The 24174-nt window shown below is 50.2% G+C and overlaps 1 pseudogene; it reads right to left on the reverse strand.

Annotated features, from left to right (window-relative positions):
- Positions 1-24174, reverse strand: part of LOC131096333 (zinc finger protein 850-like) — a 560498-nt pseudogene that overhangs the window by 132586 nt on the left and 403738 nt on the right.

Consider the following 24174-nt stretch of genomic DNA (forward strand, 5'->3'; position numbering starts at 1 on the left):
CCCCAGGGACCTCACACAGCTCCTGTGATGTCACACAGCCTTCCTGTGATGTCACACAGACATCTGAGATGTCACCCTGTGATGTGATACAGCCATCTCTGTGATGTCATAGATGACACTGTGATGTCATAAAGTCACCATGTGATGTCACTGTCTTTTCTGTGATGTCACAGCCTGATCTCTGATGTTGCACACCCATCTGTTGATGTCACAAACCAATATTTGATGCCACAGATTAACACTTTACGATGGCAGAGTCGGCTCTATTGCCTCACATCCTACTCTGTGATGTCACAGCTCCCTCAATGATGTCACAAAACACTCAAGAACTCAGTTACATTGAAATGCTGAAGTTTCTTGCGCTTTGAAGAGATTCCTGTCAAGGACACAACTGGGAAAGTGTCCCCAGGTTCCAGGCAGACCAGAACACTGAAGGCAGTGATGGCAGCTGGGGACAAACAAGGCAATGGTGTCTCTGGTGCTGAGAACACCTGGATGTGTTTCAGGAATGCAAAGGGCCAAGGTCTGAGCCCCAGCCCCTGGCCAGGCAGATCCTGTCCCTCCCTCCTTGCTCAGGGCTCTTCCCAGGATGGGCACTGGCATGTGGGGATGGGCAATGCCAAGGGCAGGAGCATGGGGCAGCCCCTGCCAGGCTGCTGAGCAGGGACAGGGAGGCAATGAGGCCCCAGCCCTGCAAGGGTCACTTGTCTCCTCGTGGCCTCAGGCCCAGGCCCAGCAGCCATGGCCAAAGTGCTGCCCAAGTTGGCTCTGGCAGGGCTGTCTTGCAGCTGCTGCCCATCCCTGTGCCCTGTGCAGCCCAGGCTGTCCCACGGTGTCCCTGCCCTGCGTTTCTGTCCCTGCAGGCTGTCGTCCCTGACACAGCACAGGCAATGCTCCACAGCCTCCTCTGCAGCCCCCAGCCCAGCTCCTGAGGGACCAAATGAGCCCAAGGCCCACCTGGGGGAAGGGCTCATGAAGACCAAGGGATATTGAAGGCTGACCACAAGACAAGCACACATCTTGGCCCTACCTCTTCTTGGAATTTCCATCTGAACACCACTGAAATCCAGGAGTTGGTAGCTCTGTGTGTGCCTCTCTGTATCTTTTTTGTCTTTCTCTCTTTCTGAGTCTTCTTTTTCTGTGCTCCTGCAAAATTTGATTAACATTAAATTGAACAGGCATGGAGTTTGTGAAGTTGAATGGGCCAAGTCAATGCTTTGAGAAGTGGTTTTTTTGGATTGAAAGTCTGTCATAGTTTGACATGAGAAGAATTTTAAAAAGCAATTCAAAACTTTTTGTGCAACTGACAATCTGTTAAAGATACTGAACATGCTCTGGGAAACACATTTGTTAAAGATGAAAAAACCCAGGAACCTCCTCTTTCTTTTCCAGTCAATAAAATGCAGCGGGGCCTGACCCTGGCTCCCATCTCAACCAAACCAAACCAAACCAAACCAAACCAAATTAACCCTGCCGTGGCCTGAGCCCCTTCCCCCCAACCCCCCAGGCTGCCCCCCCATTGGCCCCATTCTAACCAAACTAAACCCCAACAACTACCAAACAGGAAAAAGAAAGGTTTTACAAAACCCTAACCACAACAAAGGTAGCCACACCTATTAAAATCTTACCATCAAGTCCCCTTCCCCCAACACCTTTCAAATCATAAACCTCTACAACCTGCAACCCATACAAAATACCCCTACAACTAAAATTAAACACAAAAATACCCAAAAACAAACCATAAAACCAATCCTAACAGACTCCAACCACAACTTCCACCGTAAGTTACTGGCAGGTGAGGTATTAGTCCTTTCAATACTTCAATCCTCCGTCAAGTATAAGAAAACCCCAAAATACAAGCATATAAAAACAAATATTAAATTATGAAAATCAGTAAAGAAGTAATTAACACTCAAATAAAAAAGAAGAAAAAAATACCTTAATCTTAAAACTAAAACCCTCTTGTAAACTCTAAAGAAAAAGCTCTTTTCTTTTATTACACATAAAACTAAAAACAAGAATTCAAATTAATATCAAACAAAAACTACCATACTAAAGTAAACAAATGTTAAAATAACTGTAGTTTCATCAGAGGATTAAGCAAGGGAAAAAAGTAATCCAGTATCCCCAAGAGAAGATCTCTATTCCTAGAGATAAAAAAAAAAAATTAGAAGTAAATAATAAAAACTGTTACCTTTAAACAACTCATCTTTACAACATTTTAGAATTAAACTAAAAAAAAAAGAGTATTCTACAAACAGTAAATTAAGTAGAAATTTTAAGTTTACATTCTTTACATTGTCAGTAAAAAGAAAAAGTTGTAGAGAATAAAAAAGTGCTCTAAAGAGTTTATTTTATTCTTACTACCTTTTGCTGTTAAATTTATTTTTAATAAAATTTTCCTTTAAACCCTTTTAAATTTTTCAGCATACATTACCTTTCTTGTAATCCAATCTCACAACAAAATAAATACATAAAGAATTAAATGACACTAAAACCCACCACACTCATCAATACAATAATTAGGAAATTTCACAATTAGAAAAATCTTAAATTAACAAACCGAAACCACTACAATGTCATAATAAACCTTCTGCCAAAGTTTCTCTGATTTTCTAAAGATCCCAGTAAAGGCTGTTTGGGTGTTTTGAGTGCCTGAGAACCTCTTGTTGGTATTTTCCAAGGAGTCCAACTCAGAGGAAATAAACAATTGTAATTCCTTTTAAATGTCTCCTTGGGAGAGTAATCTGGGGGATGGGAGTCAGGGCTTGTGTGTCCTGCTTGGCACAGCCCAGGCAGGGCTTTCCCAGCCACATTCCACACTCCATTTCCCAGCTGGAGCCGCTGCTGCCTCTGAGTTGTGCTGCCCCAGCCCCAGGGACGCTCTCCTTGTCTGCCCATTCCCCCACGGTCTCTGGGCAGGGATGGCCTCAGTGGGGGCTGCTGACATCCTCAGCACCTTGGAGGCTGCTGCTGAATTTTCCTGCTCCAGAGGCTTGTTCAGCCTTCAGCTCTTGAGTGCAGGAATTCAGTGTCCCAGGGCTCATTGACATTCAGAACACTTTAAAAAGCCAAGGCTCTGGGAATCATTTGATTTCAGTTTCCTACTAATTTGTAGTTAAGCAGATCTCAGAAGTGTATTCAAAGACATGATATTTAAAAAGACAGTGAGAAAAGATTTTTTTAGGTCCAGTTTAGTTTTGTTTTCCTGTTAATTCATTGACATGGGCAATCTCCAATTGACACTGAATCCAAGTACCTCCTCATGCAGTTTGAATAGATATGAAAATCAAGACCCTTTATATAAGACCATCAATCAGACTCTGTCCCTACCCCCACCCCACCATTTCCCCCATCCAAGCCCTGGCACTCAGAGCAGCCTTGTGCAAATCTGAGCTCCCTCCAGCCCAGGCTGCACCTGCAGCTTTCAGCTCCTTGGCTCCAACTCTCACCAGCTGTCCTTGGAGAAGGAGCTGCCTGAGACACAGAGGGATGTGGAGAGTTTTGTCAAAGAGTGGCTTGAGGAGAGAGGACACAGCTGAATTAATTTGATAAAAATGTCCTAACTAGGGCAGAGGCCTTTTTGCAGGCAGGGTGTCTGTTGGGAATGTAGCTGACTAGAGAATGGAAAAGTACAAGACCATGGTTAATTCCAAATCTTGCACCTGCAAGATAAGGTGTCCTTGGGCCTAGCGAAGTATGATAAAGAAATGGACAGCGAGACGTGAGAAGTAGAGAACGTAGGCCCAAAGGAATGTGGATGAGTTAATAGTATAGTTTAACCAATAGATTGCTTGGCTTACAGAATATTCATAAGCCTATTATTTGCTGTATAAGTGTTTGATGCTTTCTTCTATAAACTGGACCTGTGATGAACCATCTGGTGTCCGGGTCTCCTTCTCTCGACAGAGGGATGTTCATTTGTTGTCAGCCATAAAAGCCAAGGGAAGGCAGAGCTCCATCAGATGCAAAAGCCATTCTTCTCCCTGGCTCTGCCTTGCACCTGATCCTCACAGCCTGTCCTATTTTCTTCATGCCTCCTTTGCCAGGGACTTTGTGGGACAAGGGAGCTCTGCTCTGGGGATGGAGGCAGATGAAAGTGCCACCGCTGGGATGGGAGCCACAACTCATCAGGTTTGTGTCCTTTGGGGGTCAGGAACTGATGAGACTCAGAGGCACAGAAAGTTTCTCTTCATGGCCAACAGACCATAGTTGAACAGGACACAGTTTAATAACAATCACGCTCTTCCCTGAGCTGTGGGAAACATCCCAGCAGTGTCTGATGATTCTGCCATCCACAGGTGATTTCCATACTAAAATTACTTTCAGACAAACATGGTTTTATGATAGATAAAAACACAATTCAATTCTTGCATCAGGATGCTCATCCTGGTGTGGTGCAAAACAGCTCCAACAATTCCTGATTTGCAAAGCTGTCAGTGGTGGATGGAGAAGAGAAGTCAGGCTGCTTTTGGTGTTGTGGAAATGCTGAAACCAGCCTGACTCATTTCATCTCCTCCTGTCCTGGCTGATCTCTCCTTTCCCCTTCCACCCATTGGCTTTTGTCTCCCATCAGCCCCCAGTGAAGAGCCTGGCTCTGTGTTCTCCATCCCCTCCTGGCTGGCACTGCCAGGCTGGGATGAGAAGCCCCTCAGCCTTCCCTGCTCCGGGCTGGACCAGCCCAGCTCCCTCAGCCTCTGCTCACAGCCCAAGGGCTCCAGCCCCACCTTGGAGGCCCTTCCCAGACCCTGCTCCAGCTGCCAGACATCTTTCCTGCCCTGGCCAACCCAACCCAGGCCACAGTGACCTGGATAATCCACGTCCTTGATGTCCTGGTCACACAGTCCTGGCCCCCTGTCACCTGTCAGGCTCTGGGGTGGATCCTGTGGAACATCCTTTGGTGGAGGCTGTGGCTCCAGGTGGGCCGGGAGGATCCCGGGGGACAGGGACCCTGCTGGGCATGAACAGCATTGGACTTGTTGGGAGAAACTGTGAGGGGGAGCTGGGGCAGAGTGACCAACCCAGTGACCTGACACAGCCCTGCTGGGATGTCACACAGCCCCTCTGGGATGTCACAGCCTGCTCTGTGATGTCACAGCCCATTCTCTAATGTCACACAACTGGTCTCTGATGTCACAGTCAACTCTGTGATGTCATATTCTGCTCTGTGATGTCAGATCTCTGCACTGTGGTGTCATGGTGTCACAGTCTGCTCTGTGATGATGTCTATGATGTCATACCTGCTCAATAACCTTACATACTGCACTCTGTGATGTCATAGCCCACTCTGTGACCTCATGCTACCATATGATAAATTGTCTCCACCAGGTGAGCTGACACCTGGAGCTTGTTCTCCAAAACCCCAGGCCTATGGAAGCCACACAATGCCCATTGTGTGAGAGGGGAACTGGAAGGACACTATCCTCAGTGTCCTGCCAGCTCAGCCAGGCCCTACTGGAACATAGGGGTTCACAACCAATAGGGACCACCAGAGAGACCCCCAGGACAGAAGAACACATGAGTTAAGGGGAGGGGAAATATGTTAATGATTTTGGGAAAATGATTATCAAAATATGTTTAGTCCGGGAAAATCAATATGTGTGCAAAATACAGAAAATAGACAGAAACATTCCTGTACTCAGCATGCACAGCTTTGGGAGGAGCTCTCCCCTGTGCATCTGGCCAAATAAAGAATGCTGCTTCTTAATGCTACATTGGGGTTAAGGAGTTTTCTGTTTCACCGAATTTTTCGTAGCACTCCCAATGCCAAGGAAAGCTCTGTCTCCTGCTGTTCACAAACAGAGAAGGGCTGGTGGCAGATGTGGGGCTCGGAGGTTGCCTGGAGCACAGTGACCATGAAATAATCAAGTTTTCAATGTTCTGGGAAAGAAGGAGGGGCAGCAACAAAACTTCTGCACTGGAATTAGAAAGGGCAGACTTTGATCTATTTAGGATGCAGATTTGGGGAGTACTGAATCAGGCACTGATTTTTTTTAAGGAAAACATCCCTTAAAAACAAAGGGGTCCAGGAAGGATGGACACATTTCAAGGAAGTAATCTTAAGGGGGAAGGAGCAGCCTGTCCCAATGTGGCAAAAAATGAGCTAGTGAGGAAAATGACTGGCCTGGCTGGCCGTGGAGATTTTGTGGGAACTCAAGGGTAACAAGAGGTGCATCAACTTTGGACAGAAGGTCAAGCAGCTTAGGAAATGTTTAAGGATGTTGTGAAGTCGTGCAGAAAAAAAGTCAAGAGGTGAAAGCTCAATTAGAGTTTAACCTGACCACTTCCGTGAAAAAAAAATAGACAATGTTTCCACAATTAAATTAATAGCAAAACATGGGATAAGGAGAACCTCTACTCTTTATTGGATGCAGTGGGGAATATAGAAACTAAAGATAAGGAGAAGGCAGAGCTACTTAACATCTTGTTTCTCTCAATTTTCGATATTAGGACAGGCTGTCCTCAGGACAAGTGCTCTGCTGAGCTGGTGGATGGACACAGGGACCAGAAAAGCCCCTGTAATCCAGGAGGAAGCAGTGATTGACCTGCTGAGCCACTCAGATGCTCACAGGTGTGTGGGGTCAGATAGGATCCATCCCAGGGGGATGAGGGAGCTGTGGATGAGCTCCCCAAGCTGCTCTCCATCATTTACCATCAGTCCTGGCTCAGCAGGGAGGTCCCAGAGGACTGGAGGTGCCAGTGTGAGCCCATCCCCAAGAAGGGCTGGAAGGAGGATCTGGGGAACTCCAGGCCTGTCAGCCTGCCCTGGGTGCCCGGCAAGGTTATGGAACAGATCACCCTGAGTGCCATCACAGGGCGCCCACAGGATGGCCGAGGGGTCAGAGCCAGCCAGCGTGGATTCCAATGTCTGCATGGAATGGTCTGGATGAGGGGATTGTGTCCAACATCAGCAAATCTGCAGATGACACCAAACTGGGTGTGAGTTTGGATCTGCTGGAGGATGGAGGTAGGAGGGCTCTGCAGAGGACCCTGGACAGGCTGGATCCAGGGCCCAAATCCAACAAGGTGAGGTTTAACAAGTCCAAGTGCCGGGTCCTGCACTTTGGCCACAACAACCCCTGCAGCAGTACAGGCTTGGGACAGAATGGCTGGAGAAGAGCCAGGCAGAAAGGGACCTGCAGGGACTGATGGACAGCAGGCTGGGCATGAGGCAGCAGTGTGCCCAGGTGGGCAAGAAGGCCAATGGCTCCTGGCCTGGGTCAGGAATGGTGTGGCCAGCAGGAGCAGGGCAGGGATTCTTCCCCTGTGCTGGGCACTGCTTGGGCAGCACCTCGAGTGCTATGTCTAGTTCTGGGTCCCCTGGGGTGGGGAATTAGGAAGAAATTTGTATCAGGAAGTGTAAAGAAAGCAAAGGTGAAGCAGAGGAAATGCTCAGGGCAGTTTGGGGGTATCTGCCAGGCAGCCCTGGCTCTGAGCAACAGTGTCTGCAGCGGCACAGGAAACTCCCAGCTTATGGGAAAAAACTTTCTGGCTGATTGCAGAAGCCAGGACAAACCTGACAGGTTTCCCTGGAGTCCCCAAGCCCTTGCTGGCCCCAGGGGCTGATGGCATTTGTGCTCCCTCAGCTTCATGTCCCCACACCAACAGCATGGGCGTGCTCCCACTGCTGTGTGCAATGCAAACAGGGGCTGCTGAGCCAGTGCTGCCGTGTCTGTGCCTGCAAGGATGGGGCACCTGTGTGAGCTGGGGGAGAGGCCAGGGCTGCAGAGGGGGGATGTTGTTGGCAGCTCCATGAGGATGCTCTGGGACGCTGCCCTGGACTGTGCAGCGCACTGGGGATGGATCAGCCCCTGCTCTGCTGCTCCTTCCCGTCTGCCCCAGGGCCCTTGCAGAGCCCCAGCCATGCTGTTTGCCCCCAGCCTGCCCACGGCCAGCCTGGGGCTGCTCACGGGGCTTTTCTGTGCTGAGCATTGGCCTGGGCATATTCTTGAGAGAGCCTGAGCAAGGAGCCTGGAGCCCCCAGGCCCTGGCATGAGGCGTCAGCGCTGCCCCAGCAGTGCCCATGGCCTGTCCCTGCTGCAGCCCCGGCTCTGCCACCCCAGGGCTGTGCCCGGCCCTGAGAGCACTCAGGCCCTGCAGCAACACCAGGGCCACCAGGGCAGCGGGGCAGGGCCACGGCAGCAGCACTGGCAACACCAAGTGCTGCTGCTGCTGCTGGGCACAGCTGCTGGGCCAGCACTGATCTGCCCCATCTCTGCACACAGACATTGCTGCTGCCGCTCCAGAGAAGGAAAAAAAGGGCATCACTTCTGAACACTTGGCTGGGAGATCCTTAATTCCTTTAAAGCCATAATGGAACCAGCCTCTCATTGACACAGTCTTTGGCCACATGGAAGGTGGAGAGAAACAAAATGAGAAATGGCACAAAGAATGACATGTCCTTGTGGACCATATGAAAACAGTAAAAGAAAAGAAAAAACTCACAACCAAACAAACAAGAAGTATCAAAGGTGACTTTCATTACAAATGATTGGCAGAGACTGGCTAGCAGTTTAATATTTCTGAAAGCATCCACTCATCAGTCTCCACACTGCAGCCTTCAGCTCCCGGTTCCTCAGGCTGTAGATGAGTGGGTTCAGGGCAGGAGGCACCACCGAGTATAGAACTGACAGAGCCAGATCCAGGGATGGGGAGGAGATGGAGAGAGGCTTCAGGTAAGTTAATGTTCCAGTGCTGAGGAACAGGGAGAGCACGGCCAGGTGAGGGAGGCAGGTGGAAAAGGCTTTGTGCCGTCCCTGCTCAGAGGGGATCCTCAGCACGGCCCTGAAGATCTGCACATACGAGAAAACAATGAACACAAAACAACCAAACACCAAACAACCGCTGACAGCAATGAGCCCAAGTTCCCTGAGGTAGGATTTTGAGCATGAGAGCTTGAGGATCTATGGGATTTCACAGATGAACTGGCCCAGGGCGTTGCCATGGCACAGGGGCAGGGAAAATGTATTGGCTGTGTGCAGCAGTGAATAGAGAAAGGCACTGGCCCAGGCAGCTGCTGCCATGTGGGCACAAGCTCTGCTGCCCAGGAGGGTCCCGTAGTGCAGGGGTTTGCAGATGGACACGTAGCGGTCGTAGCACATGACGGTCAGGAGGGAAAGCTCTGCTGAGATGAAGAAGAGACAGAAAAACAGCTGTACAGCACATCCTGAGTAGGAGATGTCTCTGGTGTCCCAGAGAGAATTGTGCATGGCTTTGGGGACAGTGGTGCAGATGGAGCCCAGGTCGCTGAGGGCCAGGTTGAGCAGGAAGAAGAACATGGGCGTGTGCAGCTGGTGGCTGCAGGCTACAGCGCTGATGATGAGGCCGTTGCCCAGGAGGGCAGCCAGGGAGATGCCCAGCAAGAGGCAGAAGTGCAGGAGCTGCAGCTGCCGCGTGTCTGCCAATGCCAGCAGGAGGAAGTGCCTGATGGAGCTGCTGTTGGATATTTGCTGTGCCTTGGCATGGGGATCTGTAAAAAAGTAATCATGGAATAGTTGGGTTTAGGAGAGGACTTTAAATATCCCAGCACAGCCTGGGGGCACTTTCCCCCCACTGTCTGCCCAGGGCTCTGCTGCCTGGAGCTGTCCCTGCCAGCAGCTGCTTCCCTGTGCCCAGGGCTGGGCCCTGCCAGTGCTGCCAGAGCCAAGCCCAGCCCTGGGGGCTCAGCTCTGCCCTGCAGACCCCTCCCAGCTCTGGCACTGCCCAGGGGCAGCTCTGCCTCTGCAGGCTCTGATGGCAACATCTCAGGAACCCTGAGGATACTGGGAAAGCAACACTAATGCTGCCTCTAAGGGGCCCTGCAAGGATTTCAGTCACTGCCTGGTTTATGAATTTTGGGGGTTTTTTTGGGGTTTTTTTCTCAACCTGAACTGAGAGATGAATATCTACGTGCACTTTCCTATCCAGGCAACCCAGAACAGTATATTCAAAAAGCAGGAAATTCCCTTTCATGCAGCCCCTGCCTTGCTGTGCTCCCTGTATAATCTCTTTGTTCTGACATTAAATGCCATCCTGGAAGCAGTCCTGAACAATGCAGCATCCTCCCCACACAAGGAGAACACTTCCAAGCCTGACCACCTGTCTCCTCCCACCCAGACCTTGTTCCCCAGTGCTGGGAGCAGCTGCCAGGGCTGGCTGAGAGCTGCCCCTGGCAGGCAGCAGAGTCCCTGCCCCAGCACAGTGCCCTGGGCTGCAGGACCCTGCTCTGCACAACAGCCCAGGGCACCCTTGGCTGCTCTGCACAAGAGACAATCATAGAATGTACTCACAGGGTCTGTAGGCATTAGAATGTTCCAGCTTTAGGAGATGGCTCCAGGAGCTGCAGCTGCATTGTCCTGCAGCCAGAGGTTCCTGTGCCAAGGGCTGGCAGTGATTCTGCCCCAGGCACTTCTCAGCACCTTCCCAGCCCTGACTGATTGAAGCTCTCTGTGCCTCTGTGTTGTGCCTGGGGTGGCTGCAGGCAGTGCCCCAGCCCTGCTGGGCTGGCAGAAGAGCTGCTCATCAAGAGAAATGTGCTTTTGAAGCTCTTCTTGGTTATCAGGAGCTGCCTCTGTGCCAGCAGCCCAGCCCAGCTCAGCAGCACAGACACAGCACAAAGACATTAATGAGCCTCTGGGGCTTTGTGCTCAGGCCCTGAACATCAGTCCCTGAGAGGGAGCTGAGGAAACCTCTCCAGAACTCCAAGTCAGAATCCAACTCCAAACTTTCTTGGACATTTAATGGGTCCCACTGAGGGACAGGACAGAGAAAGTGTCCCCAGGCCCCAGGCAGAGCAGAGAACTGGAGGCAGTGATGACAGGTGGGGACAAAGAGAAGCAAAGTCTAGGTGCCCTGGGGCACAGCAGTGTCTGTGCCACCAAGGGCTGTGAGGAGACACCTTGTCCTGAGGCCCTGGGGCCTCCTGGCACAGCCCCAGCCAGGCTGGGCACTGTCAGCCCCTTGTCCTGCCCTCAGCATCCCCCCCTAGCCCACATCCCAGTGGCCTCAAGGATCTGCTGGAAGGAGTCCCTGGGGAGCCTCGCTCAGGAATGGCCCTGGGGGCTCCTTCATGCTCACAGAGTTTTTCAAAGGACTTTGGGTTGTGCTTTTGCCTTGGAGTCTCTGAGAGCTTTGTGCAATCATGGCCTCCAATTTTCTGCGGTAATTACTCCCTGGAGAGGCTTTCTCAGTAACAACACTCAGTGGGGCTCATTAATACTACAGGATACTTCAGTTCTTTTAAGGTACTTGGTGTTTCCCTTTTGATACACACTGTGTGAGAGGTTTGTGCAATCATGGCCCCAATTATCTGCTTTAATGAGTCCCTGGAGAGCTTTGTACTGAAACTTAGCAGGGCTCATTAATACTTTGAGATACTCAAGGTTTTTAAGGTACTTTATGGATTTAAGAATACTTTTAGGCACTTTTAAGGAATTTCCTTCCAAAATTTAGTGTCTGAGAGGTTTTTGTGCCATCCTGGCCTCCAATTCTCTTGTCCAAGGTGCCCATGAGGAGCCTGTGTTGGGTATCTTCTCCCTTTCTGTTTTACAACAAAGATGGAACTGAAAGAATTTTGTAAGACTTTCTAAAAGCATCGAAACAAACACGGGACAATGAACAATACAGCAACAACCACTAAGAGAATTAATAGTCCTGTTTTAGATAAACATCATCCAACCCTTTATTCCCTTGGATTGGAAGAGTTTATTGAACCAGTTGTTGTTTTCCACTTGAAGCTTCTTCAACCCTTCCTTCAGTACCTGAATGCTCTTGTTGATTGACTCGCTGTGGATGGAGAGGTTCATGCAACACATGCCCTCAGAGTCTACACAGCCATGCCCATATGCCCAGAGTTAAAACTCTATCGCTGTTCTGCAAGGTGGCATGTCTGATGGTCTCTATGTCTGAGAGCAGGCCACTCATTGTGAGGGAGGTAGCATTGCTTTGCTTACTTAACAGGCACCCAGGATTGTCTGATTGTCCTAGAGCTTTAGCTGCAGCCACCCAAAGTATTTCAAATTGGGGGTGCTACCATCTGATACCTGTATTAAAGCTTTCAAAGCCATCTCTTTGATATCATTCAATACTTCTCTGGCGATACCTACTGCTTGATCATCTGGTAGGCTGTGTTGTCATTGTCCAGCTAGATAGTTGATTGTCAATTCCGCCCTTGCTTCATTATTAGCATAGTCATTGCTATTAGCATAATAAACACTTCCACCCCTCTTCCCACCGGGTGTATTCTGTAGGTGACAACAACATGGTCATAATATTTTAAATCATATGAGGTTGAGACATATGCTGTAAACATGGCCCTCATTAGGTCATTAAAGCAAGGTAAGTCCTTCCTATGGTCTTTAGATACAAAGATCCTTGATTTCCCTGCAAACCAGTAGCTGATACCTGGGATTCTGCCCCCTGTTTTCATAACATAACAGGGCAATGAGGAATTTTGAGGCTATGTGCCAGTCTCCTTCCTTAACTGGAGGCATGGTCCAGTGTGGAGAGGGAATAATTGACAGTGAGGGCAGGACCCGTAGTTGTGTGGTTGGAGTCTGGAGCTTTTTTCAGGGCAGCGGCGAAAGTTGTGGTAGCAGTAAGTGGAGGGGCCAAGATGGAGGGAGGGTGGTCAGGCTCCTGAGCCATATTTTGGCTCATTCTGTCTTGAATCTCCAGGGCATGATGCTCCAAGACAGCATGGCCATTGCCATCTTGGACCATCATTAAAGGTTTGAGAAAGGCAGGTTTGAGGGGAGTTCCCGAGTTAGGAGTTACCAACAGATTGAGTTTTCAACACACTGCTTGCTGGTCAAGTGTGGTGTGGAAGATGGGGAGCACGCAGAGTGCAATGGGGTCCCTTTTGATCAAAAATTATACAGATCAACTCCCACTGAGTCGCAAAATTCAGTGGTATGGATTTCATCAGCAGAGGCATCTGGAAAATTCTAATGATCCACCTCATGATTGATTTTAATTTGTTCTTTGAATGACTCCTAGGACTTGAAACTCATGCCCAGTTCTTCCGGGGTAAAATCTGGCTGACTCTGAGTTACAGCTGGGCTAATTCTCACATTGCTGATTTGCAATGGTCCCTTGGGACCATGCAGCCCAACAGAGCCACAATGATGTCCCTTGGATCCATGGTGCTCTGCAGTGTCACAATGGCCCCTTCATTTCACAAGGCTCCCAAATGTCACATTGGACTCCATAGGAAGAAAGCCACGGAGCCCCATGTTTCAGAAGCTGATGCATGGCAATCACCAGAGGCCAAGGCAAGCCTGACCTGTCTGTCCTGGCATGTTTGCTTGGACCAACCCTTGGATATTCAAAATTATGAATGTGGAATCCTAATTTCAGACATTTGTGCCTGGAGAAGACGGATGTTTTTCTTCCATAAAAAGAAAAGCACAGAGCCCTTTCCAGTGTTTGCAAAACAGGTAAGTGCTGGCACTCAGGAATCAAAGACCAGCCAGACCTCTCTGTCCTGGCAACTTTTGTCTGGCAGTATTCCTTGGATACACAGAAATTTGGAGGTGGAATCCAAGTTTTGGCCATGGATACCTGGAAAAGATGGACAGTTCTTTTCTATACAAAGGAAAGCCCAGAGCCCCAGTGTTTCAGGAGCAGATGGGAGTGGCCTTCCACATTCCAAGGTCGGCCAGACCTGTCAGGTGAACCCTGGGAGTCCAAGGCAGCCACACCTATTTCATGTTCCCTTGGTTCCGCAGGGCCCTGCACTGTCACAATGGTTCTCTTGCTTCCATGATGCCCTCTGGTGTCATAATGGCCCCTTGGTTACACAAGTCTTTAAGGATCTAAATGGTCTCCATGGTTCCAAAAGCCCAGGCTATCATAATTATCTATTGGTTCCATGAAGCTCCTCTTGGTCACCATGGCCCCTTGGTTCCATGGGCTCCAGTGGTACCACAATGATCCCCTTGGCTCCACAACTTCCCATAGTGTCACAATGGCCCCTTCCCTCCATGAGGCCCTGCAGGGTCACAATGGTCTCCATGATTCCATGGGGCCTTGCATTACCACAATTTTCTCCACGGATCCACGGTGCCCTGCAGGACCACAATGACCCTTTGGCTCCATGAGGCCCTGAAATAGTACAATTGCCTCTTGGTTCCACAAAGCCCCGTGGGTTCACATTGGCCCCTTGGGACCATGCAGCCCAACAGAACCACAGTGATGTCCTAGGTTCCATGATGCTCCACAGTGTCACAATGGTCCCTTGGATCCCTGGTACTCTGCAGTGTCACAATGTTTCCTGCATTTCAGTAGACCTCAAAGTGTCACAATGGCCCCCATAGTTCCTCAAGACTCCACAGTGTCATAATGGCCCCTTGGATCCATGGTACTCACAGTGCCACAATGATTCCCTTGGTTCCACAAGTTCCTACAGTGTAACAATGCCCTTTGGCTCCACAACCCCCCACATTGTCACAATGGTCTCCATAGGAAGGAAACCACCGAGCACCGGGGCAGATGAGAGGCAGTCACCAGAGGCCGAGTCTAGCCACACTTGACTGTATTGGCAGATTTTGTTTGGGAGAAACCCTTGCATATAGTGAATTTAAGAGGTGCAATCCTAATTTCAGGCATAGAAGCCTAGACAAGAAAGAGAGCTCTTTTCCATAGGAAGGAAAGCACAGAGCCCCAGTGCTTCACAGTCAGATGAGAAGTGGCCCTTGACATGTCAAATTCAGTGGGACCTGTCAAACAGCCCCCAGGAGGTCAAAGCAGGCAGACCTGTTCCATGGTTCCTTGATTTCATGGGTCCCCACACTGTCACAGTATTCTCCTTGATTCCATGAAGTCTTGCAATGTCACAATGGCTTCTTGGTTTCATGAGCCCCAACAGAGTCACAGGGTTCCCTTGGCTCCATGTGGCCTCGCTGTGTCACAATGGTTCCTTCTTTCTATGGACCCCAGTGTTTAATTTTTGACCCTTGCAGCCGTACTGCCCCTGAGTTCCTCAATGGTCTCCTTGATTCCATGAGGCACCATGAGGTCACAACTGACCCTTGATTCCATGAGGTTCTGTACTGTCATCGTGGTTGCTGTAAGAGGCTGGATGAGATTGATGTCCCGAGACACCTTGGGATGCTCGGAATGCCCATGTGGGGCCAGGGCCGGGTCAGGCCTTGGTTTGTGGTGGGACAGAACCCCACCCCCAGCCCTGGCCTGGCAGAGCTGTCAGTCACACAGTACGGGCAGTGCTAACATAGTTCTGATTGGCTGAGCTGTCAATCAATCACACACCAGCCGCTGGTGCCTACCATGGCTCTGATTGGACAAGCAACTGGCATTCCCACCCCAGGGGTGGGCCCATGAAGGAGCAGGGGGTTAAAAGCCAGAGCCCGAGGCCAGCCCATGATCTGGATCCTGCCTTCTCCTGGGGTTTCTCTGTTGGTGATGCTGGAACCCCAGCAGTTGGTACCTATGTGCGTCTCTTTCTATGGATCTTCTGTCTTTCTGTTGTTCTCTATTTCTTCTCCTTCTAATCCTACTTACCTGGAACATTTTGGGGTAACTTCACATGTCAAGGATTAAAGGATTTTAGGTTAAATGTGTGGGAATCCAGGGCACAGGGAATATTTCTCTGTCTGCTCTAAAGGGGTCCTGACCCCCAGAGAAACGCTGCCTTTAACCGTCCCCCATGGAGAGGACTTCCAGGACTTTGAGACAGGTTAGAATTTATCAAAGTCTAAAATAGATTAGAGGGTAGTATAGCATGTGCCTTGGGTGAGAAATTTAGGTGTTGGGATTTTTAATATGATGTAGATAGGAAGCAAGATGGAGGAATTTGGATGTAGTCCCTTTCATCTTCTTCATCTACTCCATGTTCTGCAGTGTTGGTGGCACAGGGTCATTGGTCGAGGAAAGCACAGTGTAGAGGTTATGTGGACAGTCAAGGGATGAGTAATTGGTAGATAAGTAGAAATAATATACATTTTAAGAGTTAATAAGTGAGACAACTTTAAAAGACCTTGAAACCGTACATTTTAGAGCCATTTTGAGGTGTTTATCCAGCATGCTTAGCCTGGTATGCACAGCATGCAAAACTTTAGAGAAGATAACAATACACAAGAAGCTGAAGACCAAAAAAGTCCTGTGCATCTCCTTTTACCTGGCACAGAACTGCTACAGGAGGGTTTCCCACATCCAGAGAGCGCCCACAAAGGCCGAATGTAAAACAAACATCAATAACTGGCACCTTGACAATATTTATAAAAGATTGTTTTTTCCATAATGTTGTTTACTGAAGGATGTTGTCTTAATTGGCCAATCATGTGAAATGTGTTGATTAAAGGACCAGTGAGGTCCACCTGTAGCAAACCAAGGTATAAAAGAAGAGGATTGAAAAACAGGTGGCTTTTACCCCTTAGCCTTCTGATCTGAGTCTGTGTCATCTCTGATTCAATGGTGACGTTTGGGCATCTATGGGGGCTATTGGGAATCCTTTCTGCACGTTGTGACCCAACAGGAGTTTCCCTAATAGATTTTGCCTGAAGGTCTCACTGCGCCCATGACAGGAACCCTGTGAGTGTCTGGGACATCCTGGCTCTTTGGCAGCCTGGGGACTCCTGGGATGTCACCGTAGAGCCCCCGTGAGTGTCTGTGACAGATTGGTTCCTTTGCAGCCCAAGGTCCCCTTGGATGTCACCATGGAATGGCTGTGACTGCCTCTGACCACAGGGCTCTTTACAATCCCCAGAAAGCCCTGGGAGGTCTCCATGGAGCCCCTGTCTGTGCCTGTGACATTCAAGCTGTGGAACAGCCTGGAGACTCTTAGAAAGTCCCCATGGAACCCCTCTGAGGGCCTGTGACAAATCTGATCCTTGGCAGTAAACCATCGCCAGGACCCTGTTGCTATGGTCAGTATCCATGGCAACCATTACCAGGGCCCTGTTGCTATGCTCAGTCCCTTGGCAGCTCCATGGAGACCCCATGCCAGGGGTGGTTGCCATGGAGACCAGCTCAGGCCTGCAGCCAGAGCCCGTTTCCATGGCAGCCTCTGGCAGCCTCATCCCCAGGCTCATGGGATCCCAGAACCACAGAATTGGCTGAGCTGGGAGGGACCCATCAGGATCCTCCAGTCCAACTGCTGGCCCTGCACAGGACACCCCAACAATGCCAGCCTGGGCCTGGCAGTGCTGTCCAAACGCTACTGGAGCTCAGAGAGCCCTGGAGCTGGGACCCTTCCCTGGGGAGCCTGGGCATGGCCCCAGCAGCCTCTGGGCAAAAACCTTTCCCTGACATCCAACCTGAGCCTGCCCCGACTCAGCTGCAGCCGTTCCCTCCACTGCTGTCCCTGGGCACCAGAGGAAAGAGTTTCCCACAGCCCCAGCCAGGGACCCGCTCCCAAGGCTGTTGCCATGGCCACCAGGGCTGGGACACCAGGGCTGGGATGTTCAGCTTCCATGGACTGCTCTTCAGGAATGGGATTCCTGAATTTCCTGCTCCCACTAAAACCGTGCTGCCCTGCTGGCTTCCCACCTCTTGTGGAAAGAACAAAAGGGAAAGATCCCAGGCTGGTATACGAACAATTTATTTGGAACAGCAGCAAGATAAGGAACAAACAAGAACAGAAACAATACTGGTAACAGAAGGAATAAAATAAAGGGAAAACTACAACACACTGACTGTCTCTTCCCGGCCACAATTTCCCACTGCCTGGAAAGGACACCCTTCTCCTCAAGGGAGAGAGAGAAAGAGAGTCCCTTTCCTGCCCCTGGCAGTGTCCTGAGGTGGGAGAGAATGTAATGACATGGCCATGCCGAGATCCTCATGTGGTTCTTCAGAGCCACATCATGTCCATTGGCAGGGGCAGGAAAAGGTACAAGTGTTTTCCTGGCATGTATCACGGGGAACATGGATCACCAGGGCTCTGCTTAATGTGGGTCCTCCATGGGGGTTGAAGCTGGAGCAGGGCACAAAGCTCCTCCTGCAGTTGGGGCATTGGCAGGGCTTACTTTACCGGTGCCTCTTTTGGTGTCTGGTCAAGTGAGAGCTGCTGGAGAAGCTCCTCCCACACTGGGGACACTCGTAGGGCCTCTCCCCTGTGTGGATGCGCTGGTGCCTAACAAGGTCGGAGCTGCGCTTGAAGCCCTTCCCGTAGTTGGGGCAGAGGAAGGGCCTCTCCTTTTAGTGAATCTGCTGGTGCCGGAGCAGATGGGGGCTGTTGTGTGGGAAACCTCTTCCCACACTCAGGACACTCATAGGGCCTCTCCTCAGTGTGGATGTGTTGGTGCCTGATGAGGGCAGAGCTGCAGCTGAAGCCCTTCCCACATTCCCCACACTCATAGGGCTATTCCTTGGTGTGGATCATCTGGTGGCTGATCAGGGTGCTGCTCTGCCTGAAGCTCTTCCCACACTCCAAACACTTGTGGGGCTTCTCCCCATCATGAAGCTGTTCATGGACCACCAGCTCTGAGCTCTGGCTGAAGCTCTGTCCACCTTCCTGGCTCGGGGTGGGTCTTTCCTCCTCAGAGCACCCTGGGATGGGTTTGCAGCCCCTCCTCCTGTGGGATCTCTGGGGATTTTCCTCCCCATTAGAATTCTGCACTATGGAGTCACTCAAAACAGCCTCTTCCATGAGTTTCTGCCAAGGAGATTTTTCCTCCCTGGTCTCCATCCTCAACTTTTTGTCTTGGGGTAGGAAGGACAAGGACATGATAGGATTTGCCTCCATGCCTGAGGGAAAGGGAAGGAGATTCCCCCAGTGCATCCCGGTAAGGGTGGCATTGGCACTGGGGTTGTCCTGCAACCAGGGGCTGTGCTGGGCTGGGAGATGGAGCAGGAGAGAGGGGGAAAGGGGCTCTGACTTCCTCCTCTCCTGCCTGGGTATCCCAGGGCTCCTTCCTCTTCCTCGCAGCCTCCTCCTCCATCCAATCAAGGTTTGGGAATGGGAAATCCTGGTTAGGGAAGAAAACAAGGGGTGAACACATGGTCTTCCTTACTGGTTTAAACGCAAACCAGGGGCAGAATCTAAGCCAGAATTACAATTATCTAGGAAAATGAAGATCAAGGCAATGATACAGAAACACTGCCTTAAACTGACAGAGTCAGGATATAACCTGACACCCTGTGAGTCAGGGTGTTGGCAGCCGTCCCATTAAATGGTGGGTGCAGTCCTGTTGGAGTGATGAACGCGATTCTGTCAGAGCAGTGATCCTGCAGAAGGGTCTGGTCTTTCTCTGGAGGTCCAGTGGTGGTTATGGAGCTTTTGTCCTCTGGGAATCCAGCAGGTAAGCTGCTCCTGGTGTAGCAAGCCTCAGCTTATATCCAGGTAGGAATGCTTGGATCCTCCCCCTGGGTGGAGCCTCCCACAATGGGATGATGGAATTTTATCAGTCCTGCAGTGACACTCAATGGCCCATTCACAGAAGATATCTCCCCTGGAGGGCATCACCAGGAGTGAGTCATGGAAGAGATAAAGAACACTGCCCCACCTGTTTATAGCAGTTGATGAAGATGGGGATTGAAAACATGCATTTGGTTACATCTTGCATTGCAACCTGAAACAGTGGGGTAATCCCCACTCAGGGCGTGAACACCACCCCCCTTACCCAAACTGGCTCAGCTGTAAAACCCCCACCTCGGGAAGGCCACACACACACACAGGGGACAATGTCACACTTACCCTGCTTCAGGGGAGGTCTCTGTCCCTGTCACTCCCTTGCTGTTCCCTCTTTTCTCTTTCTTTCCATCTCTCTCTCTAGCTCACGTTTACCATTCAATAAAATCCACTCTGGATTTGTTCTCGTTAGCACCTTTGTGGCGGCAGAGGCATCTCTCTAACAATTCTCTTAACCAGATTGCGACATTACTTTGGCACAGTGAGTTCAGGGCACTCACTGACTCCAAGTGCCTTTGACAACATCATGGTTCCCTCCCCTGAGGAGGTTTTGGTTCTTCCTGGAAGAACTCTTTGAACTTGGATGCAGTCTCTCCTTCTTCCTGGGGAACTTATGGGAGAACTGATGAGGAAAATGGCTGTTGTGGGTGGCCAGTGTAAAGAAAATATTTTGTTGTCTTTCTGTGAAAAGTTTGTTAAAATCACTGGAGGAAAGGGAGCAAATGATACCAGCAAGACTGACAATGTTCATTCACCCATGGTGAGGAACAAGGGGCTGCTGTAAGTCCTGCAAGGAGCTCAGCTCAAGTAGCTAAATTCCTAAATAACTCCAGCCAGGGGTCTGCGGGAGGATTTTTTTTGAGAGTGTTGATAGCCAGCAGATCCCAGACTCAAGCCCCGGATATCTCCGGGCTCCCTAAGAGGAGCTTTTTCGGGGGCAGAGGAGCCGCGATCGCCCCTCGGGAGGGTCCCGGGGGGTCCACGTGGGGATGGCCCGGTACCGACGGGGCGGGACATTGGTTTTGGGGATCTCTGTGAGAGCAGGGGCTGTGGAACGGGGGACCCCCGGGGCGGGGAGAGGGGAAGGGGCGATACCGGAGCTGGGGGACCCCCGGCAGCCCGGAGATGAGGTGGGGACGGGACCCCCTGACCCTGACAGGGGCGTGTCCTCGGGTGACTTCATGAAGCTCATACCCCGTCGGTCTGTTTAGCCCAGAAATGAGTTCTGCACCTTTAATGCTGGTTCTGAAAGCAAAGGGGAGGAGGAAAAAGCTGCAGCTTGTTTTCAGATACTGCACTCACTCCTCTACATTCTGGTTCCTGGACTGTTGTGATGCCTTAAGGAGCTGGAACAGAGGCCAGACAACGCTAAGAGGATCAAAGTGGATTTTTACTGAAATGCCTTTAAAGGCCACACCCTGGCAGTACTGGAGCCACAGCTGTGGTTCAGCCTGGATGGCTCCAAGATGGGAGGAAAAGAGGGCTTGGTCATGAGATCTCACATTTTTATAAGTTTTAATCCATTTGCGTATAGGAGTTAACTGCCCCATTAATAGCTTCAAATTAGGAAGTTTCATCCTCCTTGCTTGCTTGCCCACTCTCCTCTTTTCATGTTGTTTATGCTTTGGGCCTGAAGTTTGAAGAGATTATCCTTAAGTCTCCGTCTGGAATAGGATTGTTTTCTTTTTACCACCCTGAGAAAAGATCCCAGTAACACTTAATATGAAGCTAAAGCTGCACATCAAAGCAGAACACAAAAACTTAAAACCTGAGGCATCAGTTGTCTGCTGACAGACAGACAGACTAGCAGGACAGAGCTCTCCTTTGCTTTTAGTTAGTTTTTAGCTCGCTGAGGCAGAGAAGTTCCCTGGACTGTGGTTTTTCTTTTTCTTTGGAGCTGTTTAAACCTGCTCTGGACTGAACAACCAGAACACCACCAGCAGCTCGCACCTGTGGCCCACCTGGCTGGGCCTGGGCTGTGGCATTTCCAGTGCCAGAGGGACTGATAATAGACTGATAATAGACTGATAAGACACTGATAAGACACTGATAAGACACTGAGTGCGCAGAGGTACAACTCAAGGAGGGACTTTCAGAGTTTTTCATCTATTTTGGAGCAGCAGGAGGCTTTCTTGCTTAATATTGTTCAATTTTTGTGCTGGTGAATGCTTTGCCTCTAAAATAACAGGATTTTTCCACTTTTCTCTAAGGAAATATTTTTCCAAACTGGCTGAAGGTGGGGCTGCTGAATCGGCATTCTAGAGGAAACTCCTTTTGGAGGTTTTCAACCAAATTTGCCCTAAACCAGGACAGGGTGGTGGAAAGATGGGGGAACGCCAAGTGGCTGGATTGAGGGGAGGCTGGGGAGAGGGGGACCTTGGGACCCTAAAACCTCTCAGAATCCCTAAGCAGGACCCTGCTCAAATCCAAATCTCAGCCCCAAATCCAACCCCAGCCCCAATTGTAGCCCCTTCCTAAATCCTCAGCCCCAAACCAAATCCCAGGTTCAGCCTTTCTGGGGGTTTGGGGGTGTCTCTGTCCCTCTGAGCCCGATGATGTTTGGGTGGGGTCACAGCAGGGCTGAGAGGGACAGAGATCCCCCCGGCCTCCCCAGGTGTGAGAAGGTCAAAGAGCCCCCCAGCCCCGAGCACCCTCAGCGGAGAGAGGGACACAGAGCCCCTGGTCCCCAGCCCTGCACAGGCATTGCCTGAGGCCAGAGGGATGGAGACCCCCTGAGCATCCCCCAGGGCGAGGGGACAGAGACCCCCGAGCATCCCCTGTGCTGAGAGAGACAGAGACTGCCCCGAGCATCCCCTGGCACAGGGGTGAGAGGGAGGGAGACCCTCAAGCATTCCCTGGGGTGAGAATGATGGAGACCCACTGGGAAATGGCCTGGGGTGACAGGGACAGGGAAAACTCTCCCAAGCCCCTCCCAAGCATCCCACACAGCGAGAGGCACAGAGACCCTTTGAGCATCCACTCAATACTGGACAAAATAAACGTCGAAGAAATCCAACTTTGCATAAAATACTTTGATGAATATTTGATTTCCCACAAGTCACATGTGATGAAAACACAAACAAACCCCAAAAATTAATAAACCAACAATAGAAGCAATTCTGTGGCAATTCCAAGTTTCATTGGTTCCTGCACATCTCCAGCTCAGCTGCTGGCAGGTTCTAATAAAAGAAAAGTGGAAATTGGGCCCAATACAGGTTATTAAAAGGAAGGGGAAGCTGTTAGTAGCTGTCACAAAGGAGCCAGGGATGAAGAAAATATTGATTCTCACATTTGGCAAAGAACCCAAGCTTGGGAATTCAGGAGATATTCAAGAATCTACATACTTGAGCTGGGCTTCCTGTAGGACTTTTAGCAGCCTTGTTTTCCTCACCTTGGAGTGAATGAACCTTGTCAGTCTGGCTGGTAACATTTGCACCCTTTCCTCCAGTGATTTTAACAAACTTTTCAAGGAAAGACAACAAAATATTTTCATTACCTTCCGGGCCCACAACAACCATTTTCCTCATCAGTTCTCCCATAAGTTGCTCAGAGGAAGCTGCGTCCAAGTTTCCAAGAGTTCCTCCAGAGAGAACCACAACCTCCTCAGAGGAGGGAACCATGCTGTTGTCAAAGGCACTTGGGGTCAGACAACAGTGTCCTGTACTCACTGCGCCAAAATAATGTTGCCATCTGGTCAAGAAGATTGTTGAAGAGATGCCTCTGCCCCAGTAAAAGTGCTAACGAGACCAAATCCAAAGTGGAATTTATTGAACAGTAAATGTGAGGTAGAGAGAGAGATGGAAAGAAAGAGAAAAGGGGGGACAACAAGGGAGTGAAAGGGACAGAGGCCTCCCTTGGAGCAGGGCAAGTGTGACATTGTCCCCTGTGTGTGTGTGTGTCGCCTTCCTGGGGGGGGAGTTTTACACCTGAGCCAGTTTGGGTAAGGGGGGGTGGTGTTCATCCCCTGAGCAGTGATTACCCCACTGTTTCAGGTTGCAATGCAAGATGTAACGAAATGCATGTTTTCAATCCCCTTGAGATATCTTCAGTGAATGGGCTATTGTGTGTGACTGCAAGACTGATAAAATTTCATCATGTCATTGAAGGATGCTCCGCCCAGGGGGAGGATCCAAGCATTCCTACCTGGATATAAGCTGAGGTTTGCAACACCAGGAGCAGCTTGCCTATTGGATTCCCAGAGGACAAGAGCTCCATAACCACCACTGGACCTCCAGAGGAAGACCAGACCCTTCTACAGGATCACTGCTTGGACAGAATCACGTTCATAACTCTAACAGGACTGCAGCCACCATTTAATGGGACTGTTGCAACCACCCTGACATCAGGGTGTCAGGTTATATCTGGACTCTGTCAGTTTAAGGCAGTTTTTCTGTATCATTGCCTTGATCTTCATTTTGTTATTGAATTGCAATTCTTGTTTAGACCCCTTCCCAGGTTTGCCTTCAAACCAGTACAAAAAACATGCTCATTTGTTATTTTCCTCCCAAAACTGGATTTCCCATTCCCAAACTACTGCCAGTTGGAAGAGGAGGCTGCAAGGAAAAAGAACATGCCCTGGGATACCCAGGCAGGTGAGGAGGAAGTCAGTGCCCCTTTCCCCCTCTCTCCTGCTCCATCTCCCAGCCCAGCACTGCCCCTGGTTGCAGGACAAACCCGGGGTCAACGCCATCCTGCTGGGGATGCACTGGTGGCATCTCCTTCCCCTTTCCTCTGGCATGGAGGCAAATCCCATCCTCTCCTTGTCCTTCCTCCCCCAGAGAGGGAGCTGAGGATGGAGACAAGGGAGCAAAAATCCCCGCAGCAGAACC

The sequence above is a fragment of the Melospiza georgiana genome, unplaced genomic scaffold (assembly GCF_028018845.1).
Source record: "Melospiza georgiana isolate bMelGeo1 unplaced genomic scaffold, bMelGeo1.pri scaffold_29, whole genome shotgun sequence".
Lineage (NCBI taxonomy): Eukaryota > Metazoa > Chordata > Aves > Passeriformes > Passerellidae > Melospiza > Melospiza georgiana.